A 9,533-nucleotide genomic window follows, 5' to 3' on the forward strand; every position below is an offset into this window, starting at 1 on the left:
CCTCTGCACCTTCTAACTCTAAGTCCGATCCCTGACACTCCTGACTACTGCTTCAACCAAGGACATGAGACGCCCTAAAGCATCCCAGTACACATTTCTTTCCATGATGCGTGGTCTACAGCAGGAAGCTTGGGTTGTGGGCAAGGGAATGGCAAGACTGGACTCCATCTCTATTCCATCCTTCTCTCTACGACACAACAAACAACAAAGAAATTTACTTCTTGTAAAGACTCTCACCCAAGACCTCTGCTCACTCTTGCCCCACTTCTCTGTAGCAGTTTGGAAGCTTTTGGTTGGAAGAAACAAAATAAACACACAAAAGTGGTTTAAGCAATGAAAGACATTTAATGATCTCATTTAGCAAGAAATTCCAGCCTTGTTTCTTTGGCAAACATACCTTTGAGGACCAAGGTATTTTCTTTTTAACTGAGGTAAAATATACATAAAATTTTATCATTTTAGACATTTAAGTGTACAGTTCAGTGGCATTAAGTACTCAGACATTGTTGTACAACTATCACTACTGTTTATCTTTACAACTTTTTCAACATCGCAAACATAAACTCTGTGCCCATTAAACCGTCACTGCCACGCTCCCCTCCCCTCAGTCCCTGGTAATCACTGTTCTGCTTTCTGTCTCTGTGAATTTGTTCGCTCTCAGTACCTCATGTAAGTGGAATCATAAACTATTTAGCTGTTTATGCCTGGCTTATTTCACTTAGCATAACATTTTCAAGGTTCGTCCATGTTGTAACATGTATGAGTACTTCATTCCTCTTTCAGGCTGAAGGATACTTCATTACGTACATATCACATTTTGTTTAGCCATTCATTCATTCATTGATGAACATTTGGGTTGTTTTTGCCTTTTGGGTCTTGTGAATAAGCTGCTATGAACATTGGTGGACAAATATGGGTTCAAGTCCCTGCTTTCACTCCTTGTGGGTCAATTCCTAGAAATGGAATTGCGGGATCATGTGATAATTCTATGTCCGATGTTTTGAGGAAAGCTGCCATACTGTCTTCCGCAGTGGCCACACCATTTTACATTCCCACTCACGATGCTCAAGAATTCCACTTTCTCTACATCTTTGTGGACACTTTCTATTTTATGATTTTGTTTCTTCTGATACTAGCCATCCTAATGAGTACGCAGAGCTGTCTCACTGGAGGGTAGATTTTCACTTCTTAGAACACAGAGTGCCACGGGCTCAGGGGCGGGATGGACAGAGCTCTAGCAAATGACGTAGTAATTATGGCAAGGGGTGAGGCACCAGGGCAGGCTTTCTAAACCATGCAAGAGAAACTAGTAAGAACGTGGCCTCCTCTGCTTCCTGTGACCACAATGGAGGCTGCACTGACACTGAGACCAAGAAAAACCAGTGGACATGAGGCTTGGAATGTGACTGTGAAAAGAAGGGAGGAACCCCACAGGGCTGCACTTAGGCAGGACGTCTCAGAGAGTAGTGGAAGTGTGCCCTGAAGAAGAGCCAACAAAGGAAGGCCTGCTGTCTTTGGGCAGGGAGTCCTTGCTGATCAAGCCATGTGTGGCTAGAATCTTGAGGAGTCCATGGCGAAACTTCTCACCAATGAAGGCGTAGATGAGGGGGTTGAGGCAGCTGTGAAAGATGCCCAGAATCTCGGTGGCATCCAGGGCCTGGTCGATGTCGTTGCGGCGCTGACAGTTCTCCTTGATCAGGGTTCTCATGAGGGTGTCTGCCAGCAGGACCAGGTTGTAGGGCAGCCAGTGGAGCAGGAAGATGAGGACAACAGCAAAGATGACCCGCATGGCCCAGTGCTTCTGCCCCATGTGAGCCTTAAACAGCATGCGCAGGGTGAATCCATAGCAGAACAGCATGACCAGTAGTGGCACCATGAAGCCAAAGGTCTGGGACAGGATCCGTAACAGCATCTGCCAGTTTGCTGTATTGTTGCCCATGTCCTCATAGCAGACTGGGCCAACGTAGGGTGGTCCTTCGGAAAAGTGAGATGGGTAGGGCCACTAACAGGAACAGGGTCCACATACCCAGACATATGAACTTGACCAAGTGATGCCGCTGGGTCAGTGTGTGGGGGGCATGGATAATGGCCAGGTAACAGTCCATGCTGCGGCAGGCCAGTAGTAGAATACCACTGTAGAAGTTGACTTCCTTCAGGAGCTAGACCACCTGGCACAGATTGTGCCAAAAATCCAGCCATTCATCTTGGAGGCAGCTGAGATGGGCAATGTCAGGGAAAAGAACAGGTCGACCAAGGCCAGGTTCAGCAGGTAGACATCGGCGACAGAGTGGCTGACTCAACTGAATAAGATAACCAGCATCAGCAGGGAGTTTCACATCAGATTCAGTAGAAACATCAGGGCATAGATGATGACCAAAACATAATTGATTTCTAGGGATTCTGACCAACATGGGGCAGAATCTAGTAGAAAAGGGGGCAGGTCAAGGCTGTAACTGTAATTACTAAAATCTCCACTGAAGATGTCTTCCCACAGGTAATTTTCCCAGCTAAAATTTTCCATTTTTGAGGTAAACTTATTTTCTGACCTATAGAAGAGAGAAGAGGATTATTGCACAATAAACTCTACCCAGATTATTGCCCATCCACCCAAGAACCTGGGATAGGATTCTTTGTGTTGGCTTGTATATTACATGGAAGTAATTTTCACCTCTAATTTGTATATGGCAGGTAGTGTAAAGTTTTGAGACAATGTTAGTGATAAATGCCACAGTTTATCAAAAGACTTCCGTACTGGTTCCTTTCCATGCTGGACACATATTCTTAGCATTTCCCGTGACATCACAGTCTCCCAAAACTTTGTAGAACATTCCCTGTGGATAGTAACTACAGAACACTCAATCCTACGTAGATTCCTCAGTGGTGAGCACCTTCAGTTGTCGAGGCTGGGTTTAATGTTCAGAAACATGAGATGCCACTCAGTTCTTAATCGGGGGACTAAGCAGCCACTCCAATGGGGTTGTACCCTCAAAAAAGATCAAGGTTTGACTATAAAGGTGAGGGATGAATCTCTTTGTGCATCCATCTGAAAGTTGTTTTGAAAGAAGCGTTCCGGAAAATGGTTTGAACAGTAGCCTGGAGTTTTGGAAGGCTCGAGTAGAACAGTCTTCAGTTAATTAGTAAGGCCCAGTGTTTCTCTTTTGGGTAAAAGGAGGCCTGCTCTGGGAATGTGTGTGTAGTTTGGAAAAGTATACTAAAAATGATAAGTGGCCAGGCACAGTGGCTCACATCTGTAATCCCAGCACTCTGGGAGCCCAAGGTAGGCGGATTGCCTGAGCTCAGGAGTTCATGACAAGCCTGGGCAATACAGTGAAACCCAGTTTCTACTAAACTACAAAAAAATTAGCTGGGCATGGCGGCGTTCGCCTGTAGTCCCAGCTACCTGGGAGGCTGAGGCAGGAGAACTGCTTGAACCCAGGAGGCAAGGGTTGCAGTGAGCCGAGATGGCACCGCTGCACTCCAGCCTGGGCGACAGAGCAAGACTCCGTCTCAAAAAAATAAAATGACACAAAATAAAAATAAATAAAAAATGATAAGCAAGTGCGCTGCCTGATTATTCCTGTGGGTGGAAACGTAACAGGTTATTTGGGGAGCTCTGAGCAGCCATGTGCCGCCATGCAGGATGAGCAGACACAGTCAGTTCGCACCCCAATAAGAGAGAGGGGCGGCAGGAAGCAGAGAAGACAGGGGCTGCACTACCCTTGCTTGGTGGCTCTCCAGCCCTGCTGGGGCCCCTTCCTGTCCTGCACGTGTGTGCCTCCATCCAGCCCTGACTCCCCTGTTCTTCTCATTCAGTCCATCTCTGCTGGCTCTGCTCTTGCTACAGGGGCAGCAGAGATCCTGCTCTGGGGAAGCCTGGGTGTAGAGGGTGGGCTGAAGCCATTCAAAAATGTTATCCCAGTTTCTGAAAGAAGTCAACTAAAGCAATCCAGCTCTTTTCTGAACCACAAAACAGATCACCCTCCAGCCATTGCCTTAGAGTAAGAGATGACTATCCTACTACCCACCATGTCCAACTCCATAACCTATCTCCAAATGGAACCCAGTGTCACAGAAAAACCAGGAAGTTAAAGGTCCCAGGACCCACTTCACACTCACCAGGCTGGGCACACTCAGAAAAACATGCCCAAGAACAATGTGGGTGAGGAAGTGGAAAAGTCAGAACTCTCCCATATTGCAGGTGGGAATGTAAGATGGTGCAGCTGCTTTGAAACACAGTTTAGCAGTTGCTCAAAAAAGTTCAACATAGAGTTACCATATGAACCAGCAAACCCCATCCTAGGTATATACCCAAGAGAATTGAAAGCTATGCCCACACAAAAGCTCATGTTCATAGTGGCATGCTCCAGCCCTCAGGGATTAGCCAGCAGGCAAGGGGCAGAGTGAGCCAAGAGGAATAGGAAGAACCTCAGAACCTTTGCAGGAAGCAGCCGGGGGCAGACCTGGTAGGCACTGAGTCATGGGTGTGAGGGAGGCGCACAGTGTGAGGGCAGAGCATCAGGCTCCCAGTTCCCCAAAACTAGCAGGGAGGTGGGGCCTCTGCAAGTGCTGTGTCAGACAAAATAAGCTCACCACGTCACACATCAGCCCATAAGGCAAGGTCCTTAGGAAGCTCTTCCTTCACCTGAGCCGAGCTTCCACCTCTGAGGCTCCTCTTCCTTCAACCAAACAAAAGTATTTTCTGACCCCTATTGATTCCTGCTCCTATCTGGGTAGAAACAGGAGCCCGAGGGTCCCCAAACTCCAAGGCTTCAGCCACAGCCCATCAGAGGCCAGAAGTTGGTCACAAAACAATAGTATCTTCCATGAACCCATAAGCACCCCACCCCAGCCCCGCTCCACCTGGTCACCAGCTTCACTGTACTTATACTTCCTGGACACTGCCACCTCCCTGGGAAATTCTGCACTGGGGCTTTGCGGGAAGTGAAGCATGAAGAAGTATGGGATAAGGGATGGGGAAGCAGAGCCAGAAGGGCTCAAGGCCAGGCGCCTGGAAGCAGAGGGCCCCAGGTTGCCTCCTCCACCACCAAGAACCCTCAGCTTCTGATCACAGTGCTGGCTCCCAGCCCTGGTGGTCAGCCGGACTGGCTGAGACCCTCCCCAGCCTGGACCAGCCCACTCCTCTCCAACTCCCTTCCCTCCATGGGCAGGAGAGTCCAGGACAACCTCAAGTTGGGTCTCCAGCGCTGATCCCGTTCAGGGCTCTCCCACCCACCTCTCCATCTCAATCCACATCCTCCCTCACTCCCTCCCACAACCCTGGGCCAGAGGTGTCAGGCAGGGGGTGCCCCAACTATAGCAAGTGCTGAGGTCCAGGGAGAGCTGGAGTCGGGGAGACAGGAGTGGCCACCAGCTGGCAGGGGCAGGTGAAACTTGAGGCCAAGTCTGAGCCACCATGATCTTTACCCACCCCAGGCAGCTTCAGGAGGGAAAGAGAGGGTGCTCCTCTTACACCTTCCACACTGCTGCCACGCTGAAGGGGCAACTGGGGCTTCCAGAAGAGAAGCCTCTGTGCCCAAAGACCCTGGCACCCTAGTGTCCAGCTCCTCCTCCTATTCCCATCCCACAACTGCCTGCCTCCCTGCCCTCCCCCTCCAGCTCCTCCCCACCCAGCACCCATCCTGTCCCCTAACCCCATCCCCTCCCCTGCAGGGAGCCCAGCCTGGGAGCACAGTAGCCTTCTCCGAGTCCCCCTTCATCACCCCAAATCCAGTTTCCTCTTCTAGACAGCAGCCAGCCTAAAACATCTGGGCAGGCAGTCCTAGCGCAAGTCCTGGATTGGGGGTTGGGGGACAGACACTGAGGTCAGCTCCATATGGATTTTCCAGCCTGGTGGAGAATCGTCTCATCTTTATGAGATGAGAGGGGCCATTTTCAATGTCCTCCCACTCCTTCTCACCCACACCCAAGCTATCTCCATGTCGAGTCCTTTCTCCAAAATTAGTCGTGGCCCCGCTCAGTACTCTCCCTGGCCCACTGCAGGCGGGGCATCAGCATCAGAGGAGAGGAGGGATGGGAGGAGAGGGAGGCGCAGAGGGGAGGCAGCTACAGTCTGTTCATTAACCACCTTGACTGGCCATTTCTGCCCAGAGTGGTAAAGAAGGAATAAGGACTTGTGGCTGGGGAGGGCGGAGGGGGCACTCCTGCCATGCTATGCCCAAGGGCAAGGGAGCAGGGCCCACGCTTTAGAGTGGATATGGAGACAGTGCTTTGAACCCTAACCTTGCCGGGCCTGCCAGCCCCACTCACTCACTCACCTTTCCTGTAGAGGAGCCACTGAATGAGGTGGGTGTCTGGGACAAGGGATTCCCAGGACAGGAGTGGTGGCTGGTGATGCGAGCAGAGGCTGTGGCTGGCAAGAAGCTGGTTTCCCAGAAGAAGGCAGCGAGCGAGCCTGTGTCCAGGCAGGGAGTGGGGTGCAAGGAGCAGAGCTTGTCCCAGGGCCACTGCTGGGAGCAACTGAGCAGAGGGCTTTACTAGTGGGGTTCCCTCCCAGACCAGCCCAGGGGCGGGCCAGCAGTGCACCGCCTTCTTCCCGGAGACAGCCAGGAGTGGGCCCCCTCCACCAGCCATGGCCTCCTTTAACCCCTACAGTGCCCTGCTGGCTTCACTCTAACCGGCTCTGGCCAGGCCATGGCAGGGCGCAGACACCTGGGCAGGAGATCGCCAGGGAGTGCAGCTGCCCCTCCTTCAGCCACTGCCCTAGCAGCCTCCCTGGGGACAGGAGAGGTGGGGCCAGAAGGCTTGGGGACAAAGTGGGTAGGGAAGGAGACAGGGAGGCATCAGGGCCTTAAGAAGACCAGGACCCCATAGAAGAGACACAGGTGCAGAGAAATGTCCAAAGTGCTGCTAGGTGGGGAAGGATGGTTGCTGAGACGGTGATGATGATAATAATGATGATGATAATAACAGTAACAATATAACAACTGTCAACTTTTCTTCTCTTTTTTTTTTTTTTAAGAAGGAATTTTTTTTAAGAAGGAATCCAGCCCAGGCTGGAGCACAGTGATACAATCTCAGCTCACTGCAACCTCCACCTCCCAGGTTCAAGGGATTCTCCTGCCTCAGCCTCCCCAGTAGCTGGGATTACAGGCACTCGCCACCACACCCAGCTAATTTTTGTATTTTTAGTAGAGACGGGGTTTTGCCATGTTGGTCTTGAACTCCTGACCTCAGGTGATCCTCCCGCCTCAGTCTCCCAAACTGCTGGGATTACAGGTGTGAGCCACCGCATCCGGCCAACTCAATTTTTCTAGAGCACTCTGCTTTATGCTATTTCCAATTCATTTTGTGAATGCAGGCCAGGAATCTCACTTCTTTTTTATTTTGACTTTTTATTTTAAAATAATTGTGTGTTTACAGAAGAGATTCAATGGCGGTAGAGACAGTACAGGTCTCATATATCCTCCATCAGCTCTCCCTACAGGTAACGTCTTACATTATGTGCCACGTGTGTCCACACTAGCTAATTTGCATTGCTGCAATGCTATTCAGAGGACTGTGAGCCCTATGAAAATGTCACCATATTCTGAAGTGTCTGTTTTCTGTTCCAGAACCCAATCCAGGATCTCACATTACATTGAATTGTCACGTCTTCATAATGTCTTTCAAAATGTGACAGATTTTCAGTTTCCTTGTTCTTTCACAAATACCACACTGTCTTGATTACTGTTGCTTTAATGGTAATTTCTAGACTCTGAGAGCTGAGGATACCGACACACCTGCGTGTTCAGTCAGTGGGAAATTTGGACACCTTTCTGTATTTATGAAATATTTCAACACAGTAATACAGACAAATGTCTGAGGCCGCCTTGTCAGTCACCGTCTCTGTGAGATGAGAGGGGTCATTTTCAACTTCCTCCCGTTCTTAATCAACTATGTGCAAGCCATCTCTGCATCCGATCCTTTCTCCCAAGTTAGTTGTGGCCCCACTCGGCCCTCTCCCTGGCTCATAACATTTCTAACCCCAGCCACTGGCACCACCTCGCAGACGGCTGCCCCACCTCCCAGGCTCCTTGCTTTGCCTTCCGCCCTCCCAATCCATATATACACAGCACACATGAGAGGGCTCCAGGAGAGCCAGGAGGAGGAATGGGGGCATGTAAGTAGCAGGACTGGCATTAGGAGTGCCCTGGCAGGCAGCCCAGATGTCTAGGTAGCCACTGAGCCCTGGCTCCTGAGGGGATCAGCACCCAGGAGATGTTTATCCACCCCAAGAACGAGGGTGTCACCCCTCCTCTAGTGAGAGCCCAGGTGATGGGTGCAGGCTGCTCTTCCCTAAGCCCCTGAAGCGGGGAGCCCCGAGCAGCAGCAACCCCCACTGGAGCCAGAGTCGGGGCACAGCAGCTGGGATGGAGCTTGATCCCCACAGATAGAGGAGGGAGGGAGTCACAGGCGAGCTCCAGGCTCTCCCAAGAGGCCTCTCAGAAACCAGCTCATCTGATGCAGACCGACATTCATCCCCATCCCTGTCCCTGCCACTGTCACTCAGCGGCACACACACCCTCCCCTCCTTCTCCCCTTGATCATCCACCTCCAGAGCCCCAGCTCCTCCCTCCATCTCAGCCCCACTGCCTGTCCCTGTCCCTGCCCACTTCACCTGGCCCAATAGGCACCCGCCACATGTCAAAGGTGGCTGTGCGGGAGGTGGGGAGGCAGCGACACGGGTGAAGAAAGAAGACCCACCAACAGTGAGTCCTGAGGTCACAGGGACCTAGAGAGGAGTTACCCATCCCTGGTGACCCCAAACACCTCCTCCTACTCTCCCAGGGAGAAACCAGCGCCACACCTATACCAGGCCTAGTGGTTCCCTGGCAGACACCTCCTCCAGAACAGACACCTGCCTCCCAGCTCAGACCTGTCCCCATTGCCAGGTCAGCTCTCCGCTTGCTAGTCTCCGAGACTCACCCAGCACAGAGAAGGCAGGGGTGAGAGGCCAGCTGTCCCCACCATCCTGGGGCAGTTCTTGTTCCAGTGGCCCCCCACCCTCCTAACTCCAGAGCCCTCTAAATCAAGGGACACCGCCAGAGCTGCCCTTTGGTCCAGCTCAAGGAAGATTAACCCTTTCCCTACCTTGCCCCAGCACTCCAGGCCTGCCCCTCTTGGGTGGCTCCTAAACCAACCTCGCCCAAGCTATTTGCCCTTCTAGGAGTCAGGTCCTATATCACCCTCTTCCCAAGGGCACAAGAGACCCAGGGGAGCCCTCCACCCAACTGGAGGACCCTTCACCTGGTCCTGGTCCTGGTCCTGCCTCCCCCTGGGTCCACCTACCTTGTAGCACTTCCCAAGCGGACTGGCACTGTCCTGGGCTGGCTGCTTGCCTGTGTCAGGTGCCCTGGGCTCTGCCAACCACCAGCTCCCGACTCAGGGTGTCCTCCCTCACCCATTCCTGCAGCTTCTACCTGAAGCAGTAGCTGCCTTCTCTCTGTGCCAGCTGAACACCATGGGCTCCCAGCACCCAGCCAGCATCCACGCCTGGGGACTCCCTCATGGCAAGTGACAAAGGGAGACCGGAG

At 51.9% G+C, this 9,533-nt stretch overlaps 1 pseudogene; it reads right to left on the bottom strand.

The window, feature by feature from the left end:
- Positions 1–325: 325 nt before the first annotated feature.
- On the bottom strand, positions 326–6,483 carry LOC102139249 (C-X-C chemokine receptor type 2-like; annotated as a pseudogene).
- Between the last annotated feature and the right edge of the window lie 3,050 nt (positions 6,484–9,533).

Source organism: Macaca fascicularis, chromosome 12, assembly GCF_037993035.2.
Source record: "Macaca fascicularis isolate 582-1 chromosome 12, T2T-MFA8v1.1".
Taxonomy (NCBI): domain Eukaryota; kingdom Metazoa; phylum Chordata; class Mammalia; order Primates; family Cercopithecidae; genus Macaca; species Macaca fascicularis.